The sequence below is a fragment of the Lygodium microphyllum genome, chromosome 13 (assembly GCF_053477565.2).
Source record: "Lygodium microphyllum isolate KBCC chromosome 13, Lygodium_microphyllum_v1.1.10, whole genome shotgun sequence".
In the NCBI taxonomy this organism is placed as follows: domain Eukaryota; kingdom Viridiplantae; phylum Streptophyta; class Polypodiopsida; order Schizaeales; family Lygodiaceae; genus Lygodium; species Lygodium microphyllum.
The window spans coordinates 31,108,178-31,132,087 of record NC_141147.1 but is presented as its reverse complement, the minus strand read 5'-3'; the positions used below and the strand labels follow the sequence as shown (position 1 = coordinate 31,132,087).

The 23,910-nt window shown below is 40.2% G+C and overlaps 1 protein-coding gene across 4 annotated transcripts in view; it reads right to left on the bottom strand.

Moving 5' to 3' along the window:
- The window catches only part of ASG3 (SNF2 domain-containing protein / helicase domain-containing protein), a 164,752-nt gene extending 143,247 nt beyond the window's left edge, over window positions 1-21,505 (bottom strand). For 2 of the 4 annotated variants that reach the window (XM_087690912.1, XM_087690915.1), the window contains exons 1-2: window positions 21,184-21,505; window positions 9,481-9,524 (exon numbers count right to left, since the gene is read on the bottom strand). The gene's annotated coding sequence lies outside the window, so the exon portion shown is untranslated. The remainder of the gene's footprint in view (window positions 1-9,480; window positions 9,525-21,183) is intronic. The other 2 variants (XM_087690914.1, XM_087690913.1) reach the window with 2 other exon arrangements.
- Window positions 21,506-23,910: the final 2,405 nt, after the last annotated feature.

The window sequence follows — 23,910 nt, the reverse complement described above, 5'->3', positions numbered from 1 at the left end:
TTTGGATCAAAGTTAAATGGATGCACCCCATGTGATTCTAGCAATAGTTATGATTCATTTTAGGCAAGTTATGAGTTAGTTATGTTGGTTGGATATTTCAACATGTGTTTTGCAATAGCAACCGATGTTATTCAACTATGACGACTATGCTTTTTCCAATTGAGTACTTTTGATTTTGTCATTGCAATGCAATCACTCCGATTGCAAGGATTTCAAGGGGAAGGTCTATCATAGGGATGTGTATTTTTAATGCTTAGCTTTGGCATTATTAAGTTATGCACATTTGAGATATATATGTGAAGTGCAAATCAATTAAGTCACAATGACAACCTAAGTATCCTAAGTATGCAATGGGTGACATTGGCAAAAGTTGTATGAAGTTATGTTGGATACATACTTGTGGGTGCCTAGTGTTAGTTTGGGCCTAGGGCATTGAAAGGGCCTTCAAAATATCCTATGGTGACATTAGGACTTGGCAATAATTGACCGATGATAGTATAAGGCCAATTAAAGTTGGTGTGGTGGCCTACACATAGTGAAGGTTCGATGTTCAACAAGGGCACTGGTAATGACAATGACAATGAGAGAGAAATGAAATGAAATGAAATGATATATTAACATCTACAAAAGGCCAAAATGACCTATGAGACCATGAGTTACAATCATGTGTATGATGGTACAACTGTCTGGGAAAAATATGTAGCACAAAGCAAAATAAGAAAGAAAATTAACAATGGCTATGTGTAAAAGAACAGAGCTCTATCTAGTAACAATGAGCTCCAAATGGTATAATCTCATGTGGGTATGGAGGGCCTAGCTCTAGCCCGAGAAATAATCCCCTGTATCCACCTATGAAGGTGTCGTCGGTGTCTGTGTCGAGGCCTAGGACATCTGGATCGGCTAAGCTGAATGGCTCGATCAATCAATACTCCTTGTCTGTGTGTGGACTGTGGCAGTGAGAGAGGCTCTCGTGTGGACTGTGGCTGTAACTGTATTGAAGTCTTCTGAGTCTCCTTTGCAAAGAAGTCTGTGAGCTGCCTCTGTGAAGGGCCTCGATGTCCTAGAGCAGCTGTACTCCTGAGGCGCATGTCAGGAAGCCGTCGTATCTTAAGAAGAAGGAGGCCAAGGCATCGCTGATTGGTAAAATCCATGACTCTGGATAGTGGTCCAAATCCATCTCTAAAGAGACAGTGGAAACGACCACGGACCTCATAATACATTGGGCAAAGGCAAATACAATGCTCCTCTATTTCTGGCTCTAATTGGCATATCTGACATATGCACTCCTCTGGTGGGATGGATCTATATCTGCCAGTCTCAATCTTTAGCCGATGTGAGGAGGTGCGCAACTAGCCAATAGTATATCTGATCCCATGGGAAAGGTGGGTGTCCATGTATCTCGGACGAACAATAAATCCATCATCTGTAGTATGAAGGAAATGCTCGCAGTGTATGTGTGTGTGAGCATGAGAGAGTGAGATGCACAATGTGTGGATACAAAGAGTGTACCTCTTTTAGGTTTTTGTAATAGTTATATGTAAAGTACTAAAGTACAAGTGCTAAGGGTGTGTTCACACCGAAGCATGTATAAAAGACACGGTAGCCCTTTATTCCCAACAACCTCCCATCTAAAGGTAGCATACCTGAAGATTGAGAAAAGAATCAGCTAAGTCTAAGTAGGTGCAAAGCTGAAATGCATATACTATCCAACTTCCATCATCTGTCGGCAATGAGCAAACCGCTCTACTAGAAGACCCTTTGTGAGAATATCTACAAGAATATCATTTGTATGTACCTTGACAAGTTCAATGCTTTTGTTGTCAACTACATCCTTGATAAAGTGATACTTCATCTGTATGTGCTTTATCTTTGTAAGAAAGACGAGATTCTGTGCTAGCATGATAGCACTTTGACTATCAGAGTGGAGGACAAGAGTCTCAATAATGCAAAGCTCTCCTACTACACATGAAAGCCATAAAGCCTCCTTGCATGCCTTAGTGGTAGCCACATACTCTACCTTTGTAGTAGACAATGCAACACGCTTCTATAGCATGAAAATCTAGGAAATTGCTCTCCCTATGAAGATAAATATGTACCCTCAAGTAGACTTCCTGTAGTTAAAATAACCAACATAGTCTACATCCATACAACCAACGACAGATGCCTTCTGCTTTCCAAAGTAGATGCACAAATTCTTTGTGATATCCCATGATACCTTTCACTGCTTCCCAATGCTTTCTACCAAGATGTGCCATATACCTACTAACCACTACCACCGCAAATGCTATATTAGGATGTGTAGCAACCATAGCATACATCAAGCAAACCATAGCTGAAGCATATGGGATCTCAATCATTTAAACCTTTTCATCATCGGATATAGGGTTATCCTATGCACTAAGTTTCACATATGAAGACAATGATACACCAATTGCTTTCCTCTCCCCCTCCATATTGAAATGCTGCAAAATCTTGGATACATACTCCTATTGTGATTGATAAAGAAGACCTTTCAATTTGTCCTTGAGTATACACATGCCAAGAATATGATTTGCCTTACAAAGGTCCTTCATATCAAAGCTGCTATGTAGGTTCTGCTTCAATGTGTCTAACACATAAACATCCCTACCACCAATCAGCACATCATCCACATACAAAATCAATATAAGAAGGTTGCCATCTGTCGCCTTCTTGGTATATAAGCAGTGATCCACTTGGCTTCTCTTAAATCCTTGAGATTCCATGAATGTATCAAACTTATGATACAATTCACAAGGTGTCCATTTCAGCCCATACAAGCTTTTGTTGGGTTTATATACCATCTTTTATTGCCCCTTAGCCACAAAACCTTATGGTTGTTGCATACATATATCCTCATGCAGATCACCATGTCAGAAAGCAATGCTTACATCCATCTATATGAGTTCTATATCCTTACATGCAACCAAACCCAATATAGTTTGTAAAATAGTCATTTGACTACAAGAGAAAAGATCTCATCAAAGTCGATTCCATGTTCCTACTTGTATCCTTTGGCAACAAGCCATGCTTTGTACTTTGGTGAGGTACCAAAGGTGACCTTCATCTTGTAAACCCATTTGCATGGTAGGATTTTCTGTCCCTTAGGCAAATTCACCAAATCCCAAGTACCATTTTTCTTTAGAGATTTGTCAACATGACATAACCAGCAACATAATTCGCACCAAGACCAAACTTATCTGGCTATTTTCTATTTCTGGTCGACCTACAGACCCAATGATCAATGTTTTGCTAGTTGTTCAACCTACAAATCTGTATTAACAGCTTGCTATTCAAAAGGTTCAGCATGTTGTTTGTTTACCTGTTCCGACTATCCCAATGGCACATTTTCTTGATGAAACTGTGGTATATCATGGCAACTTCTTACTGATCAATTTCAACATCATTCCCTGCATTTATAAGGTCATTTACAGCAGGCATTTGCTGATGTACAACGGGTACTCTTTGCTATCCTACAGGTACTTCTCCGAACACAACCCTTTTCACTTCCTTTGTCTTTTCGGATTGTTTATGCATTACATCATTGCTGCGCACAATTTTTCTTTTTTAGGGGATCCCATAACTTATACCCTATTTCTCCCTCATCACCATATCCTAGGAAAATGTATTCACGGGACTAGCTCCAATTTGCTTCATTGTTCTTTGCATATGTACACAAATGCCTCACAGCCAAACGCTCTCAAGTGTGTATATGAAGATGGCTTGCCTGACCACACTTCTTGAGGGACTCTCCCCCCCTCCCCCCCAAAAAAAGACATGCTTGGTGACCAATTTAACAAGTGTACAGCTGTCATAACAACCTCTGCCCAAAATCCATGAGGTGATGCAACATGAGATAGCATGGTATGAACCTTCTCCTGAATAGTCCTATTCATATACTCTGCAATACCATTTTGGGGTGGATTATAGGGGGAGTGAGCTCCTTTTTTTGGGGGGGAGGGACTCTCCCCCCCTCCCCCCCAAAAAAAGACATGCTTGGTGACCAATTTAACAAGTGTACAACTGTCATAACAACCTCTGCCCAAAATCCATGAGGTGATGCAACATGAGATAGCATGGTATGAACCTTCTCCTGAATAGTCCTATTCATATACTCTGCAATACCATTTTGGGGTGGATTATAGGGGGAGTGAGCTCCTTTTTATCCCTTTACTGTCACAAAATCCCTAAAAGGCTTTGGGCACATATTCCCCACCATTGTCAGAGCAAAGACACTTTAATGTCTTACTTGTCATATTTTCAGCAAATGCCAATAATTTTTTAAACTTATCCAAAGCCTTGTCTTTACAACGGATCAGATAAATCCATACTTTGTGTGTGGCATCATCAACAAAACTGATAAAATATTTATTTCCCCCTAGAGACAACCCTGGCATCTTACATACATTTGAATGTACCAACTCTAAGGGTGAAGATTTTAGTGAAAGAGACTTTTTGTGTAATGTTTGAGCATACTTGCTAAAAATACAATGATCACAATGGTCAAAATCAGCATACCTCAAACACGGCAAATAACCCAAACGAGAAAGCACTTTCATTCCAATTCGACTCATATGTGCCAACCGGCTATGCCACAAAGACATACTTGGCTCCTCAATTACAGCAATAACATGATCACGCACACTAGATACATGTAGTGGATACAAAATATCACTTTTAGAGCCTTTAGTAACAATTCTAAAGCCCTTACATATCTTTCATTTGCTATCCCCAAAAGTGGTAGGATAGCCTTCATCATCTAGCTGCTCTGTGCTTATCAAGCTCTTCTTGAGCTGGGATACATGTCTCACATTATGCAAAGTGAACATTGAACCATGCTGAAATGTCAACTACACACTACCAATCCCTACAATGTCACATACATAACTGTCCCCCAAGTGGACAACACCATGTCTACCACCACTGTAGTCAGAGAGCCACTCACAGTGTGGTGTTACATGGAATGAGGCACCTAAATCAAGAATCGAGATGTGCATGTCATCATCAGAATCTACAATCAATGTGACTGATCACTAAAAGAAGCAAAGAGTACATCATTGCCACTATCACTCTCGTGAGTGACTACACTGACTTCCTCTATCTTCACACTGCTCTTTTTTCGCATATTGGCTGCCACAATGATGACACTCCACATTTTTACCACGAGACTTGCTGCGTGCTTTGTTGTCTTGCCCTTCTATTGGGATTTGCCTCTAGTATGCAGTGCATTGGAAAACTTGTTTGCTGAAATATTTTGCCTATTGAGCTCCTCCATGAATAGAGAGCTCTCTACATCTAAATATAACAGCATAGCATTAGAATTACTCATTGCTATCCTAAAAGTGTCCCAACTTTCAACCAAAGTGTATAGCAAAAAGATTGCCTTGAACTCCTCATCAATGTGAAGTTCCAAAGCAATCAATTGGCTAAAAATAGAGTTAAACTCATTCAAATGTACAAGCATGGCTGTATCTTCCTTCATACAAACGTCCATTAATTTTTTCAACCAATAAACCTTGCTGGTTGCACTTTTCTGAGTATATAACTCCTCAAGTCATTGCCACATATCATAAGCAAATTTCAATTTCTCTATGTTGAAGAGTAAATTGTCTGACACTAAAGCTCTATGGTAGAGTGTGCAAGCTCATCTAACTCATCCCACTCATCTAGATCCATGATTGCTAGTTTTACCCCTTTTTTCTTTATAGGCTTTACCTATGTCTTCTGCACAAAGACATTATAGCACTGCTTCTCCCATATAGCAAAGTTGTGTACGCCCTCAAGCTTCTTGATGTGCAAAAGATTGCTGCTATCACTACAGCCAACCATGATTTACAACTCAAAAGTGACTCAAAAGCCAGCAATGTGAGCCCAGTTGTCACACAAATGACCAAGGTATGAAGCAAGTACCAACCAGCAATGAAAATTCAAGTAATTCTAGAAATTTCAGATCTGCAAATCAATTTTCAGAGGTATGAAATGTGCGCTACAACACACCATGAGCAATTACAGCCATATCACAGGCTATTGCATCAATTGCATGAGAAAGCCCCAAAATTCAGCTACAATTTCTACTCCAAATGCATCCACGGGCACAAATTTGACTCTCAAAGTCAAAAGCCCAAAAATTTCTCTGCTCAAACGACATCAAACATAACTCACAAGTGGATGGCACAAGCCAATTTTGCCAAAATTTCACAAATTTTGCAAAAGCCCCAAATTGTACAGGGTCCAGTGTATCAAAATTCCAAGAATTGCACCTATCCCACTGCAATTTCTGCACATATGTGAAAAACCCAAAATTCTAAGACCCGAGAGTGTGCAAGTATCCACAAATTTTACTCAGCCAAGTAAAATCTTCATGCATACATGAAAGTCCCCAAATTCCGGGAGTAAATGTGTGTCAAATCGTTAAGATTTGTCAAATTGTGCCTATCTGCGCATGACAGCCTACATAATTTAATAAGGATGAACCTTTGAAAAAAAGAAAGCGTAAATTTTCTGCACAAGAAAAGCATTGACTGTCAGGCTGATATGCCCAACCTACACAGACCTTCCAAGGTGTCGCCTAACTGCCCGCCAAACCTGTGCCTGATTTGGAGCTGACCGACTGACGTGGCCTGCAACCTGTGTGTCACCGTGCCTGTCTGCCTGACGTGACCTGCCACCTATACCTGCCTGTCAACTGACTATTGGACAGTCTTGTGACCTGACTCAAACTAATTACTTGCGGTGTCACAGGTTGAACAAGCTCCAGAAGCTCAGTTGGGATGACCTTGAGCTCTAATACCAGTTTGTGATGGCCTATGCGCAATGAAGGTTCAATGTTCAGCAATGGCAACGACAATGGCACACACAAAGAGAGAGAGAGAGAGAGAGAGAGAGAGAGAGAGAGAGAGCAATAGTAGAGAGTGAGACACACGATTTGTGGGTACAAAGAGTGCACCTCTTTTAGGTTTTTGTGATAGTTATATGTAAAGTACTAAAGTACAAGTGCTAAGGGTGTGTTTACACCCAAGCACTTATAAAAGGCACGGTGGGCCTTTATTCCCAACAGTTGGAAACGACTTTAAGTCCCAACAAGGTTAGCACATTAAATGTGGATGGACACCACCCAATTAATGGGCAGAGTCAAATGGATAACTAATTAATTTTCAAATATTTAATTCTGAAAAGTAATTAATTAATGCTGAAATTTGCTTTTGGAAGGCTGCCACTTGGTAAACTTGCCCATGCAAAGTGAGGAAAGCTATTTTGGGATTGGGAGAGGCTGTGATCAGCATTCTGAGTGTGAATAATAGCTAGAGAGAGAGAATGAGCCTGTCAAGAGCAGTTTGGGCCCATTTGCAGCTACAAAAGGACCTCCTGGCAATAGGCAACAGCTCCAAAAGCAGCCCAAATTGCAAGGAACAAACAGACAACATCCACAAGGTCAAGAGAAGCAGGCAACCTATCTGGAGCAGCAAATCAGTAGGTGACTGCTGGTACAAGTCCTGGACAGCAGGTGACAGCAGATCTAAGCACTTCCTAGCAATGGAATAATAAAACTTCTCTCTCCTCAACTTCCTCTCTCAATCCTTTAACATTCCTTCAATAATTCTCACCATATTCCAGTCTTCGGTGAAAAGCAGCAATGGTCTACTGCTGTCAAACCCTAATTTACAACAGAAATTAGGGTTTACTTAGCCACCTTGAGACTCATGCTCGTAATTGAAGACCGGGCAAAGGATTAGTAGTTAATATTGAAGAAATTGCAGCTTATTCGAAGGATAGCTCCATCCCCATTTTCTTAGGCTTACATGCAAGACTCCAAGGACTGATTTGTGCCCAAATCTATAGCCAAAAGGAGGGGTAAATTGTTTTTTGTTGTTGCTGGTCATTTATGACAGCCATTTGTTCCGAAAGGCTGAAAAATGTTAATAACTATATTCCAATGCTATATTTGTCAACACCAATGTTATGGACAATCTATGGATTGTAAGATGTGTAAACATGCAACAACCACACCAGATGATATTCACCATGATGGTGGAAAAACTTTTAACTGATTTTCTCATCTTGCACTCATTATGAATTGAGTCTATTGCTGCCTTAGTTCCAACACTCAACCTCCTTTCGAACCACCCATGAGCTTTCCTCCCCAAGTCTCATGTGACCTCCTTTGAAACTCTTAACAATAAAGTACAAAATTTTAACCATTGGCATTGCATATAAGACCTCCTTCAAGAAGATAAAGTGGCATAGCTCTTAATGTCACCCCCTTTTATGACTTTGAAACCATTTTATGGTGAGATTATCTTTACAAGCTCATGAAAAAAACCTTTACCATGGATGTTACAGATGCACATCTTAAAATCTCTCATAGGAAGCCAAAGCAAAATTGCTATATGGCCAACTACAAAATTATTGCTTCCGTGCAAGCATTTGGAACAAACACAAGATCACATGCCATAATGATGACCTTAGTCAAGGAAGCCAAACTAATGAAAAAATATTTCCTCTACAATTGTTGATGATCCAAAGATACTGCACTTCATGAGAACATGAACGTCCTTTTTAATAAGCTAGGAGCTTTTCTTGCACTTGAAAACATGTGCCTAGAGGGCCTACGACTCTAGGAGCAATTGATTGGGAAGTTGTTGAACTAGCCAACACTATCTTCCATTCATCTATGACTGGTGTGAATCTCAAGGACTAAATACCAACCTTAAATCCCTCCATCTTATGCAAGAAGATCCTTCTATTGCTTTAATACCTCACTTAAATGAGCCTTGAATATAGAGTTTTTCATTTCATCAATCTGTAATTGATCTCAAATATTTTCCTCTCAACCGTTGAAGTAGAAGAGAAATTGTGTAGAGCTTATGACTAGCTGCTGTAATACAATTGGCCTGATTTAGCTTCGGCCTACTGAGAATAACACCTAGACCAAGACATAAAACTTGTAGAAATCTTCCATGTCAAGCATGCATTGCCTATTTCCTTGCATTAAGGATTGGGGAGGTAAGAGTTTTGTGTGACTAATTGCATTAAAAGACTTTTAGTGCATGTCTATACAATCCCATGCTCTAGCACACAATGCCAGACTTGGTGCTTGACATATTCAGTATTTGCAATTCCTTGACACTGAGTATTTCCTTAATCAAGTATCTTATTACATCATTCCTTTGATTGTAAGATTTTTCCACAGTTCATTTGATGATTGTGCTATGCTAAATGATGCTCTACCTGATGCTAAGACACTGAATTTATTACCTCCCAGCCATGCTTTGCTTCCCCTTTCTGTTCATTTTTTGTCTTCTTATTTAATGAATTTGTTTTTATTTTATATTCTCCTTGAACTGTAGTCTGCTTTTTTATTTGGTTCACATTGAGATGGATCTGGCTAAAGCCCACATCAATCATTATTTAACAATCAATCCAAATTTCCATTAAGAATATGCAGTACTCCAAACATAATACCTTAGTTCAATCCAATTTTTGATGCAAAATTATTACCTCATCACCTGCAGAACAATAAAAGATTTCAGCAATGACTGGTATACATGTCAAACAGCAAAATATCTTAAAATTTCAAGCAGCCAATAAATCGAAAGGCAAAAGACCGCATCAAAAATCTTGCCCATAAACACATTTATAATGAAGCATAGAGTTTACTGTGATACAGAAAAAAGTCAGCTTAATTCTTTGGTGTGGTTACAAGTAAAATCAATACAAGGGCTCACTAGATGCATTGTCACACAAAGATTGCTTTTTCCTCTGAAGATACTTACTAGTCAAAATCCTACTAAACTACTAGCCAATATATTAGTATAGCAATCTGTCAATTCACCCATTGGGGGGGGGGGGGGGGGGGGGGGAGAGAGTTAAGAAGTGTATATTAACGTCTCTAAAAGGCCAATGTGACCTATGAGACCAAACCAATACATTGACGTCTACTAAAGACCAAATTGGCCTATGAGACATATCCATGTACAAAGGAATATCCTTAAGATGTCATGAAAGTGAAAATGAAAAATGAAAAATCCTATCAAAAGGTGCAATAAGTGTAGGCATCATCATCTAGGCAAGCCATCAATGTATACAAGTACATCCATCTGGAGACATGAAGCTATATGCACACGAGATACAACAATGCCATGAAAATCTAACATCATCATGTGAGTATAGGCGGATGTAAAATGCGATAACCAGGTGGGGACTCCTAGAACAAGCTCTTGAGTAGCTCCTGGGGATCAATGCGAGCATGGTGGGCCAAGTATGTCTCATGTCGCTGTCGACTTTCGATGGCCTCTTGCTAATGGGATTATGGCCTGTGCACTGGGCCATTATCCGGCCCTAATCTCCTGTGCTCTCTATAAAGACAACCTTCTTACTGCGGATCCCTGATAGAACTTTGTCAAGACTATCTATCGTGCTTTGTCTCATGCACCTTCTACCAATAGGGATGCTTCAACACTCTAGATCTCCATATGTATCGGTCTAAGTATCTATGATCTAATGTACTCATCACTGACTATATAACTGAAATAGTGTATGATACTTCTCTCCTATCTCAATGTAGGCACTACACTTGCATAGGAAATGCTCTTCTGTCTCCACCTCCTCATGGCACAATCGACACATCCTCTCCTTCCTAGGTACTCTTAAGGCCCTACTTATCTTTATCTCCAACTAGTGTGACAATAAAGAACAAATTGGATGTATTTATATACTTCAAACATTATGTTGCCAAATTGGAAACTAAAACTAGTTTGAAAGTGCAGATTCTTCACATAGATAGAGGGGGAGAGTACATGTCTAAAGCCTTTGAGGCTTATTTGTTAGACCACGGCATGGCACATCAATCTACAATGAGGATGACTCCTTAACAGAATGGAGTGGTGGAGCACAAGAACCGTACTCTTATGGAAATGATTGGATGCATGTTGAAGAGCAAAGGGCTGCCTCATAGATTTTCGCTTGAAGGCCTTATGTGTACAAAGCATGTTTTGAATTGTGCTCCTAGAAAAGCATTGAAGCCTAAAGACCATTACACCATATGAAGCATGGTATGGCAAGAAGCCTAGTGTGGATTATTTTCATGTTTTTGGTTGTGTTGCATGCGCACACGTTCCCAAAGAGCTTTGTGGAAAGCTTGATGACAAGGCAATAAAATGCATTTTAGTTGGATATAGCATGGAAAGCAAAGGGTATAGGCTGTATAACCCTACGACATGTAGCATTTTTGTGAGAGGAGATATCATGTACTATGAAAATTCAGATGCAGAAAATCATCCATTACAGCATGTTGCACCTGCCCCACTTGCCCAAAATTAGCCTCTACCTAGTCCAATTTCTCCTAGGCAGTGAATGACGCAATTGTGCAAGAAAGGGCTACTATACATACAGCCAAAACACTCCCTAGATGGCTGTTACGGACTCTGAAACAGAGTTGTATGGATGCTCCTTTACCTAAATGTGCAGATTTAGGTGCTAGAAATATGAAGGGAGGGCACATTTTGTTGATATAGGCCATATTATTGTGATGAGAAAGTATATGCTTTTGCTAGTGCTGTATTGGATAAGGATGAGCCTACATGTTTTGAGGATGCACAATAGGATGAGCATTGGTGCAAGCCATGAATGATGAGATGCGCTCTACTGAGCAAAATAACACCTTAAGTCTTATTGAATTACCATCTGGCAAAAAGGCCATTGACACACGTTGGGTTTACAAGCTAAAAAAGAAAGGGCATTGACTATGAGGAGACATTTGCTCCTACATTTAGGATGGCCACCGTTAGATGTGTGATTGCTATGGCTACACATTTCAGTTGGGACGTACATCAATTGGATATAAAGATAACATTTTTAAATGGAGATTTGGAAGAGGATGTATATGTTACACAACCCCCACGCTTTGTTGTGCAAGGCCAAGAGCACAAGGTTTGCAAGCTGAATGAAGCCTTGTATGGCTTAAAACAAGCTCCATGTGCTTGGTACATCAAGATAGATGCATTCTTGACCACACAGGGGTTCCAAAACAGCCCAACTAAACCCACCCTCTAAGGCAAGAAAAAAGGGGAGGGATTTGATCATCATCATTCTTTACATAGATGATATATTGCTCATGGACCAAATGAGAGAAAATTTGCAATTTTCAAAGCTGAATTGCAGTCTACTTTTGATATGTCACATACGAAGCTACTTCACTTTTTTTTGGAGATTCAATTCACCCAAAACCAACATGGTATTGTTATGTCTCACTCATAGTATATTCAAAAATTGCTAGAAAGGTTTAACATGCAAGATTGTAAATCTATGAGAACACTGTGGAACCAGGGCTGAAACTTTGAATGCATGATGGTTGTGATCTATCAGATGTTTGCTATTTACAAGCAAGCTGTTGGTTGCCTCATCTATTTGTGCAACACTTGTCCTAACATACTGCATGCAATATCACAAGTAAGCAGATGCATGCACAGCCCAATGACAGTATAATGGCAAGCCGTTAAGTGCATTTTTCGCTATTTGCATGCACCACAATTATATGGTTTATTGTTTTCCAAGGGGGGAGACTTGCAAATGCATGCTTACAATGATTCAAATTGGACTGATGATCAAGATACAAGGCAATCTACTAGTGGACATTGTTTCTTTCTAGGCCAATCATACAATTCTTGGCTAAGCAAGAAGCAGCCTACAATGACTACATTATCTTGTGAAGCAGAGTATAGGGCAACTTTCACCACGACATTCAAATGTGCTTAGTTACGCCATGTATTGGCTAATCTTCATGTTCATTTGGAGGGATCCACTCCTATTCTTCTTAACAGTCAGAGTGTTCTTACAATAGCACGAGATCCAATGTCTCATACTCGTACAAAACACATTGAGATTCATTATCACTAAGTGAGCGAGAGTTCACATAGAAGGGAGATTATCATGATCTACATTTCCACATAGGAGAATGTTACAAATATTTTCACCAAGGAACTATCACGTGAAGGTTTAAGGAATTTCAAAAATCCTTGAACTTACTATCTTTTGGTGATTAATTTACTCCTTGTACATCATCACATTGGCACTGTAAGGGGATGCTAGAATTGGTCAATTATGGGCAATGCCCAATGTCTTCGTATATTGTGTGGACACAAATAAATTAATAAGTTATGTCACTACTTCTAAAGTTAGTTTAACTCCAATTGAGTTACAAATAGGTCTAACTTACTTTAGGCTTATTGTGCTTTCATTCTATCGTTCTAGTACTCTCATCTTTTTAAGTGTGGGACTGCTGCCCACTCCACCTCAGTGTCTTATATTCATTCTCTCTCTTGTTTTTTTTCTGGTAAAACTCTCTCTCTCTCTCTCTCTCTCTCTCTCTCTCTCTCTCTCTCTCTCCCCCCCCAACACTCTGCTCTACAAAGAAGGGTCTTCATCATGTCCCATGATGCGGAGGCACAATACATGTGGATTCAATTTGGATGGAGCTATCACCAGAAGAGTATATATGTATTGCAATGTGCTACTTCCCACTGAAGGCATCCAAATTCACTAGAGAAGAGGATAGGGAGAGGAACAAGAGCAAGACATAGTAGAGAAGGAGAGGAGGTCAAGTCACCCTTTTTGGTCTATTAGAGATCATATACTTTTTAAGCCTAGGGGAGATCCTCTTGGTAGGGGACTTGAATGCTTGAACTCAATATCACCAGTGCAAGATGTATAATTTTGAGGGGTGAGAGATACTCCACCCATTGGATCTAGCAAAGAGCAGGGGTAAGGAGGATAGTTGAGGACTAGGGCCCAAATAACATAGGGTATGGAGGACGTCTACCAAAGCTAGAAGCACCACATCACCTCGTTATTTATAACGGGGTGAAGAGGTGGCCTTCGTCAGGAGCATTGATGCGTATCCAGCCCACAGGATCCAGTATGATGGACTACATATTAGGATCCATGCATTTCATGGAGAGGGTCTCGTCTTTTGGCATACTAGTGTGGCCTATAGAAGCGAACCACACATACCCCACTATCGCATTGACCACATGCTCATAGTATCCACACGATCCCACCACAACCACCTCACACCAACTTCTAATTCACACACGAGCTTGTTGATATCTACACACAGTATGTATATGAGGGATTGCTTCAACTAGACCCATTAGCATCACTAGCTATACTCACCTCACAGCTTACCTTGGTCCTACGCTCAGCAATCACCTTGAGCTTTTCCCATCACATACAGTCGACACATAGTACAAGGTCTAGAACACTTTGTACGATGAAGAGTGCAAGTGAAACCAGCCTTCCTTCCATTAAGGGGTGGTAATAACCTAACTATAACTTAACTATAGCAATCAATAATTAATGAAATGCTGAAACACAAACATTTACCGATCAATCTTGGACAATGAACATCCTATTGGCCCCAAAATTGGTGCCCCTTTCAGTGTTTCTTTATCTTTAATTGCAATTGAATTTAAATACAATGGGATTCCTTCAATTCCCTTTGCAATCCAAAAGCCCCTTGCTATCAATACTAACTAACAAGTCTTCAGATTAATGTGCCCCTTGATTTGCTCGAGAGATTGACCTTCATCCAAATTCAAATGTTGGCTGGTTCCTCACTTGAATCTTGCTGAGAATTAATTCTCAACCCTGAAAATTCAAGAGTCGAGGCTTTAATCTCCTGGCACACTTCTGGAGGTTGTTGTCAAACCCTAATTTTTGCTATAAATTAGGGTTTACAGCAAAGAAAAATACGATTTCTCTGTATCCAAGTATTAGAATGCTGAAATCTTCGGAGCAAGACTAGCAAATGGTTGGAGAATGAGAGAGAATGTTGAATAGAGAGAAAATTCAGACTTCCATCACGAGAAAATGGAAGAAATCAGCTGTTGCCCTGTCTAGACATGGAACACACCAAATATGATGTTTGTTTGGATGAAACAACCCTCAAACTTTGCCAACTGGCAGCCTTCTAATCCCATTTTTCAACATTAACTACATTATTAAATTAATTTGTAGCTTTACAACTTTGAAATTTAATTTAATACTTATTTTAGTGCCCAAAAATGTACTCTGACCAAGCAACAATTAGAGTCATAGCCAAGATGCCCTAGGTGGAAATGCCAAAGATACTCATTGTTCGTAGGCTCTCGAGATGTGGCTAATGTCTGGAAGCTATGGAACACAGAGCCCTCGGATGTCGGCTCGGTAAGAAAATGGGTCATGTGGTATAGGCCATTAAGCTGTGCCTCACCATGAGCAATCACTAAACCATTCTGAGAGTCAAGGACCTCGACTATGGTTGCTATAAAGAAAACTACTTGCCCCAACTAGCAAAGTTGTTGAATAGATAACAAGTTCACCCCAAGCTGAGGGACATAGTATACATTGTCCCAGCAAATCCAAATCCAAACCCTTGTCAAGGGCAAAACTGACGCAACCTTGAGCCTGGATCTTGACCAAGGAATTGTTTCCTACGCGGACTTGCATCAGGTACAGAAGATATCCTCTATAGGAGTCATGTGATGTATAGCTCCACTGTCCACAATCCAAACAAGTGGTGATGTGCTCGGCTATGATGAGTGGGCCTCTACAATAACCTCGTCGAGAGGCAACTCACAGAGATGAACGAGACTCGCATCGAATGTCTCTACAGAGATGATGCGGGCCTTTGCAGATCAGACAAGCCCTCTGTAGGTTGAGAACGTTGTCAACTAAGATGGCTAACCAATGGCAATGTGTGTCTATGGCAGTGTGTGTCTAACCTTTCCACTACCCTTGCTATCACCGTGCCTCCCCTGAGGGGGGTTGCCCGACTGAGGAGCGGGAGTCTATGACTTGGGTTTTGGTGTTGTGTCTCTTGCCTTTGATCAACACTCATCGTCAAAATGGCCAGCCTTTTGACAATGTTGACAATACATATTCTTCTCAAGTACATTCTGCCACCCAGGTCTGAGTTGAGACTGGGAATTTCTTTGTGATTTCCTTGCTTGATTTTGATTTTCATTTTAATTTTGATTTTGATTTGAAGTTTGATTTGGTTTACCTTTTTCTTGCTACCTCTTCTGAGAATGAGCAACAAGAGCCCTCTCTAAGGGATTATTCATATGAAACTCATCAAACAGTTGTGCATAACGCCATAGCTGACATTCAAATTCATAGAATGTGGGTAAATTGAACAGAGAAACCACTTGCTGCACAAAATTAAAGTATTTACGTGGAAGCTTGTTAAGAAACAATGTGACCTAATCGTCGAGAACTTAGGAGTTCCTGTAGTGAAGAATTCGACAAGGAGATGCCGATACTCGGCCAACTTGACTTTCAAGTCATCCTTGTCAGAGATTTTGAAGTTTTGAAACTCATGGTCAAGATTTATTTAACGGACTCTATCCCGAGCTGCATAGCAATCAGTCAAGTGTACACATCACTCTAACACTAAGTCAAAATGCTGAAGCTAAGAACGAAACTCAAGCAATAAGCCCTACATCCTAGCCTTCCATGAGCGAATGACCTCGTATGAAACAAGTGTGCGATCTAGTTAGGGTTCCAACCCTTGGACAAGATTCTATAGGTTCTATGAGTCAAGGGCATGTCTCATCAAGTTCGACCAAGTTGTAAAGTTTGACCCGTTAAATCGAGTCTTGCCATTGAATGCATGCGTGGCGGCAGATGAGTTAGAACCATGAGGTGTCGAGAACGTGGGGTAAGATAGATGTGGAGGATAAGATGGTGATGGTGGTGGTGGTGGAGGTTTCCGATAAGAAAGAGGAGGAGGAAGAGGTGGGTAGGCAGAAATAGGCTAAGTGTCAAATGAGTGCTGATTGATGCGGAGGCACTAGGAAAAACTTACTAGTTGCACTTCAGTTTCCTTCTGATATGCCTACAATTGTCTACTATGACAACCACAGTGCTACTGTCCTTGCATGCAAACCGGTCATCACACCTCGAACACGGCACATGGTGGTTCACTTCCACTTCACCAGAGAGCAGGTTGAGCTAGGCACTGTTCGCTTAGAGTTTATGCCTTCCAGTGATAATTTTATAATATTTTAACCAAAGCAATCAACAGGCCAGTTCTACAGTATCTTCTATCTTGGATCGGCTTGGATACACCCTCCTCCACTTATTTAGGTTGATGGAGAGAGTGCTTTTCCACTTGCTTCTCCTTCCAATTTGAGAGGGGACGGTTCCTTCTCTTAATGGTGACGATGATGATGTTTATAGTTTTTTACTCTTTTATATTTTAAATCTTGATAATCTAATGCATTATGTAACCTAGGTAACAGGTTCTATAATCTATTGCCCACTTAAATTTTGACTTTGTTGCTTGTCTATTAGCAATTGCCAATTACTTAAACCCAATCTCTTAAATTTGAATAGAAACGTATTGCCTTTTGTATCCTCTCGCATGATTGTAGTTCAGGGCCCACTGAGAGAAACTAGAGCATATAGCCCGTCTTCCACACCAAAAAAAGAAACAAGCTAACAACTGCCCAACTGGAGCATTTAGTGTTTTGCCATTGCAACCTCCAGCTTCTTGAGAGAACCGCTTTGTCCCCTAAGCCTTCAAAGGTAAATTGATAATGATTAGTATTATGTACAATTAACTTTTTAACCTTGACACTTTGACATTGCTTGGAAGTTCAATTGTAAATTCTGATATGTATAAACATCGAACATATTGAATCTTCTCTCATATCTTTGTGTCGTTCACCTTTACAAGTGAACGTTGATAAGATTAATATAGAGAAAATGTGTGACATCTCGGAGATACCATAGGAGGAGCAAGATATCTACTCTATGCTCTATGAGGAGCTATCGACACAGATGCATAAGACTCGTGTACAGAGGAGGGCTAAAGCCACTAGAGCGAGGACCACACGTGGTCGTGCATCATAGGTGAATTCAAAGCCAGAGTCTGAGGCTGATGCTGCTTCATCAACTTCTCAATCAGGGTTCTCAGAGTCAGACAAGGAGATAGTGCTCGGACCTCAAAGTCCAGTCATGACTCATGATACATAGAAGTCAGTTTAGCATTGCAGACTGTAGTTGCCAGTTGTTCATTGATGTTAATACCTATTACTCAATAGTTACTAGAGTCTAGAGACTAGTACATAGTGCTCAATGCTCAATGGACTTTGGAGCTTTGATAAAGTATTCACATGGTATAGTACATTGTATCTTGATTTCACTTATTATGCATCTTGTTCCATTGTTCTTGATGTCAATCTTCGCTACTCTTTATATCATAGATGATTCATGAGTCATAAATTATAATTCATGTTATTACCTTAAGTTTTGAAAACTAAGTTTTAATTGTATTAAGCTGTCTTAAGTTTCAACCATCAAGTCTTAACTCTTGAATCTACACTCGTGAGTCGTGACATGTGTAATGAATCATGATTTCAATCATATAATATGAAGACTCAAAGTTTTATATGAAATTTGGATACATGTTATTGTAGCCATTGATATATTTACATACCCACATAATACCGTATTTATTTTAGTGTAAAATCCAAAATGTCGCTTCTTCATTTTCAAATTTTGGTCGAAACTCCAACACTCTATTTTTTCCCGTTTCCGAAATCCCTCCATACTATGAGGCACGCCTACTCAAGGAAGGTGATAGTATCCCAGCAACGGAACCAAACAACCAGCCTCCCTTCTCAGAGAGAGTGGTAATAACTTGATTAATCAACAATTACAATAAACATAAAATTCACATAAACTAAAAATGCAAATATTACCACTTAATCTTGGACAATGGACAACCTGTTGGCCCCAACACTAGCACCCCTTGTCGTATTTCTTTATCTTAAATTGCAATCTAGATGGAATACAACGATATTCTCTCTATCTCCTTCACTCTCCAGTTGCCTCCTATTGTCAAATGACCAACAAGACTTCAAAACAATTTGCCCCTTTGTTTGCTTTGGGATTGGCCTTTAATCGTGCTCCTTGGGTGACAAAATTCAATCCCAAATGTTTACTAGCTAAACGGCCACTTGAACCTCTTGAAATTGCCCCAAATTTCAGTGATTGAAATTCAAGTCTAGAGACCTCCAATTTCTAAGAATGCTTCCCAAGTGGCTATCAAACCCTAATTTCTACCCTAAATTAGAGTTTACAGCAAAGATTAGTCCAAATCTCCACCTCTAATGGCTGATTTTGCTGGAAATTACTAAGGAAGGATAAGAATAGGCTAGAGAATGAGAGAGAATGCTAGGGAGAGAGAAATTTCAAACTTTCATCGCGAGAAAATGGAAGAAATCAGCTACTCCTCTCTGGCTAGATAGCCATGAAAGCTACCTCCACTAATGGAACACCCCAAATAAGATATTGCTCTCTCTCCCAACCTTAAAAACGTTTTTTCCACTAGCATGGGAAAGTTTTACCCAAGTGGCAACCTTCCAAAACAATTTCCAATATAAGCCAGTTTTATTAAATTAATTTTCAGAGTATTAATTCTGATAATTAATTTAATAATTAGTTATGGCTCAGAAAAATAATTTGACTAGCCAACAATTAAATTGGCTAGGGCAATTTATCAGCCAAGTGATCCTGAGCAGTCATTAGCCCAAAACTGGTATTAATTAATTAATTAGGATATATCACCAAACAATAGAATATCTTCACCAGCTATCGCCCCGTGCAGCTGTCCAGCACGCCATGACCTAATTCTAGAGGCTGTCTACAGCAAAGGACAGGATTTTCTGCATACCAGCAGCTGCATTTCATCAGATAGCAGGGCACCCTGCTGTTCTAGACCATCCCCAGCCTATCACCTGCATACCAGCAGCTGCATTTTCCAATTCCAGGCATCTACATCAGCAATCAGACCAGTTTGATGCTATATTTCAGCTCTAGAAAGGATACTCAACAGTTGCCCTAATTGCTGCCATCTTTTGGAGACATCATAACAGCCACCTCTGCATTTTCGGAATGCTGGTCATCCATACACTACTGCTTCCATTAGTCATCATCAGATTTTAGACCGCTGCTGCCAATTCAGGATCTGTTTTGAGTATGACACGCTCCGACACCACTCCATCAGCCATCTTTGGCCATTCCTAGAGACGTGAAGGTATGAGGGCCACTGATTATATCACCTTTTTAATCATCATTCACTCGTTAGCATTCAGTGTTCTACAAATTGTGTTCTCTGTGTAGTTATACACTTTTGTGTTTCTAAGTTTGCCATACAATTTCTTTACAAAGGAGGCATCATCTAACTCTAAGTTTCACGAAGAGGTCAAATCCAAGGGATTTCCCAAACCTTGAAGACCATTCATCCTAAGGAGAACTATTGGAAGAAATGTCTTCACCTTTGTATAGGTGCAAAGGATGGAATGAGGGAGTCTACATCTTTCCCAGCCATTACCACTAAGCCTATTTTACTTCACGTTCATCAAGTGGAGACTCCTATAGTGGCCTTCTCATCTTCCGAGAAGCTTTGGTTGGTTGATAGATGCACATCTAATCATATGGCATCCAAGTGCGATTGGCTATAGGGATCTCCAACTTGAGGGCTTTGTCGCCATAGGTGGCATTTCATCCATGCTCATATTTTCCCGACAGTCTTCTCTCATGCTCTATAGCAAAAGTCCTTCATGTTCCATTTGGACTTCCATCTCCTCCATTTCATGGCCTTCATTGAGCAAGTGATCATTGTAGTGGATGATGCCCTCATGGGCCATCCTTTGGACGAGTAACTAGGAGCGTGGGCTTTATTGGCTTCATTTCCCCATCTCTCAACCTTCTTCTAAGCAAGGTCCTCCTTGGCATCTCCCCATTGATCCACCCATCCCATTCCCCTCAGGCCACCTTCTATCCCATCCATCCCACCTCCACCATCTCTTCTAGTGGTTCGCTCGGACCCCTGTCCCTCTCAAAGGGGAATATATTGGGTATTTCCAAAAATATATGTCAGGGGGTAATAGATCACTACAAATTCATAAATACGTTCAAGCAATGATGAAAACGAAAAACGAGTCCCAGCGTGGTGAAAAATAAAGGGAGCAAAGATCAGATTGTAAGCGCTTGGCCGTCGTAAAATGATATTCACTCTTCTCTAAAACCCTGATATAGGACCATTCAAACAGCATCTCCCTTGCTGAAGGCGTCCGAGAAAGCGTAAAATGGAAGGGGAGGGCGCTTGCAATGCAGTACCTAGGATGACGTTGACGCCTCGGATGTAGCGGCTGATGAGCCAGGCGACGCCTTGGAGCTGGTGGGGCTTGAGGAGAGCGGAGATGCCCCAGCGGCTGCGGCAGAGGGAGGCCACAGTGTCCGCGTCCGGGGCAGACGGTGCGTCGCCGGGGGTGTCCATCCTCGCCATCGCAGCTGCTGCCCCCAACCTCTCCCGCGTGTCCGTCGCTGCCAGCGCCATCGCTCCGGTCATGGATTGTTAAATGTCACTACGTTAAATGTCAGAGAGCATTCCTTGGAAGTTGGATTGTTTTCCATTCAGAACTATTTTCAATCTAACTACGTTAAATGGGAGAGAGCATTGCCTTGTAAGTAGATTCTCCCGATGCTCCGTACCTGTGTTCTCCTTATGCTTCACACCAAGGTTCAAAAGCATGTTTCATGTAGCAAGAGGTTTCATGGGATGTTACTATAAGGAACATAATATGAACTTCTAAGTCTTTTGCAACACACACGTTTGTGTGTGTGTGTGTGTGTGTGTGTGTTTGTGTGTGAATGAATAATACACACACATACACATTTTTTCAATTTTTTCCTCTTCTTTTTTTTATGCTCTCTCTCTCTCTCTCCATTTTTTCTTTTACTCATTTGTTTACGTGTGTATGACCATGTATGCATGTGTGCTTGTGTGTGTGTGTGTGTGTGTAAATAACACACACACATACATGTTTTCCTATTTACCTCTTATTGTTTGTATTGTGCTTTGTGTGTGCACATGCACATATATCTATATATATACATGTGTATGTATGTTTAATATGTGTGTGTCTATTTACGTAGTCTCGTAAATGTGTGTCCTCTCTCTCCCTCTCATCATTTTTATTTTTTTATCTCATTTTGTTTGCTTCCCCTTGTCCCATCTTTCTTCACCTCATGTGTGTGCATATGCACACGTGTATATATATGTATGCACATGTGTGTACAATTTACATACATATATACATGTATATATTTATCTACGGATGTGTGTCTACATATGTGCATGTGTGCATGTATGTATGCATCTTTTACAACTCTCTCTCTCTCTCTCTCTCTCTCTCTCTCTCTCTCTCTCTCTCTCTCTCTCTCTCTCTCTCTCTCTCTCTCTCTCTCTCTCTCTCTCTCTCTCTCTCTCTCTCTCTCTCTCTCTCTCTCTCTCTCTCTCTCTCATATATGTTTACATGTGTGTGTGTGTGTGTGTGTGTGTGCATATATTATTCATGTATTTTTATAGGCTATATGCATTTGTGTGTGGTCACAGAGGTCATGTCTTGCATACCTTAACATCAATTTAGTTTGAGTTTGGGGTTGGCCTTCTATGCTATTTCAAATGTTTCTTCTTGTTCTATTATAATTCTTGTTTAAGGCTTGCACATTAATATTATATCAATCTTTCACAACGCATTGTTTGCCGCTACTAGAGAGTCTATACATGTGTGACCCACCTGGGAAAAATTGGTGGCACTATAAATGGATTGCTACATCCCAAAATGGAAATCATGCCTAACTTGAAATATTAAATCATTAGCTAGTTGATGTCATTGGATCAAATGATTTTCATCTATATAATTTTCATGTTACACTACCTCATAGTTCTTGGCTCCCCCTCCCATCCCCTCTTTCCTTCATTTATACATTTGAAATTCAGCAAAACAATAGGGGTACATATTGTTGATTTGAGTGAAATGCTTAGAGCTCTACTACTATGAGTTACAGATAGGGTAGTTGTTTGCACAACTTGATTATAGGGTTGATTTAATGGTGTTTGCTAGTGCCTAATCCTACAACTTGTATTGTGATCATGGATTATACTCGTAGGACTTTGATTGTGTTGGGTTTCTAATAATGTTTGGTGCACCTTTGATTGTACCAAAGGCTTTGTTTTGATGACTTAAAGCCCTATTTACTTTGGATCCCTTGGTTTCTGAGAGAAAGCAATGGTAGGATGTGAGGTAGAAGCTATAGAGATTGCAAGAGGTTTGAGAGAGAGAAGAACATGGGAGTTATGTGGGTACACTTATTCTTTGTATATTCAATTATATACAATTGTACAAAGTATACATATACAAGAGGTGCCCGCCCAACTAGTGGCCATTGGCCTTTAGTTTCATAGCCTCCCACTTAAAGCCCAAATGTGCCTTTATGGGAGTATAAGAAGAAAGTGAAGATACTATCCAAGCCCATTAGCACTTTGCAATGTGTGAAGCGCTCAAAATGTAAACTCTTTGTGAGAAGATATCTAGGGTTAACATCTATATGGATCTTGATAAGCACAATGTGCTTGTCCTCAAGAACATCCCTAATGAAGTGATACTTCACCTCAATGTGCTTTGTCTTTGCATGAAAGATAGGGTTCCATGCCAATTGAATGGCACTCTCACTATCACAGTGCAATGTAGGTACCTCTCCTAACGAGTAAGCCATATTCTCACTCTCACTATCACAATGCAATGTAGGTACCTCTCCTAATGAGTAAGCCATATAGCTTCCTTACAGACCTTAATGGCTACAATGTACTCTGTCTCAATGGTAGATAAATCCATATATGGCTACAATCGAGAGATCCAAGAGATAGCCACATGTGAAAGTAAAGGCAAAACCTATAATAGACCTCCTAGAGTATATATACCCTACAAAATTAGCATCTACATATCCAAAAACAAATGCATCCTTCCTTTTGAAGCATATACACATAAATCTAGTGCCATT